Source organism: Numida meleagris, chromosome 13 (assembly GCF_002078875.1).
Source record: "Numida meleagris isolate 19003 breed g44 Domestic line chromosome 13, NumMel1.0, whole genome shotgun sequence".
Taxonomy (NCBI): Eukaryota; Metazoa; Chordata; class Aves; order Galliformes; family Numididae; genus Numida; species Numida meleagris.
Genome location: NC_034421.1, coordinates 11,264,862 through 11,265,447, shown reverse-complemented (window position 1 = coordinate 11,265,447; position 586 = coordinate 11,264,862). Strand labels below are relative to the sequence as shown.

The window sequence follows — 586 nt, the reverse complement described above, 5'->3', positions numbered from 1 at the left end:
ATTAAAATAATCTTGAAAGGTTGAGGGTGCAGCCCATATTAGAAACTATTTTGTTTATAAAGCTCCTACAGTATTCCTAGTAGTCATTTTAAAATGTATGTCTGAAATAGTTATGTAAGAAAAGCGTTTGAAATTTTTTTACAATATATATTGGGAATGTTTTCACTTATATAAATAACTACTGATAATATGACTTATGAAAAAAAAAGATTACTACCATCTGTGAAATATAGTGACTTCTAAACAGATTAAAAAAGAAAATACAAAAACCTACAAACCCAGAAAATGTGTATATCTGTCTTTAGAAATTAGTGTTTATATCACTACCGTGATTTGTGAATAAAGAAAAATGGTTTGTAATATCAAAATAAAAGCTTAGTCTGAAAAGGTAAAAATATGTTGGTGTTCAAAATCATTTTGCTTTTCCTTTTTTTCCTCCTCGGACCGCAGAGCTGTCCCCAGCAGCACCGTCTGTCTGTTAGGTGCGCAGGTGTGCTCTGGCAGGGCTCCTGCTGGGAGCTGAGGAGCGCGGCAGCTGGGCAGGCATGTGTGTGTACGTGTGAGGGTGTGTGTGTGCACACGTGTG

General features: G+C 36.0%; 1 protein-coding gene across 10 annotated transcripts in view; it reads left to right on the top strand.

The window, feature by feature from the left end:
* Window positions 1-325, top strand: part of RBFOX1 (RNA binding protein, fox-1 homolog 1) — a 372,798-nt gene extending 372,473 nt beyond the window's left edge. For all 10 annotated transcript variants that reach the window (XM_021411693.1, XM_021411692.1, XM_021411696.1 and 7 more), the window contains one exon: window positions 1-325. This exon is cut by the window's left edge. The gene's annotated coding sequence lies outside the window, so the exon portion shown is untranslated.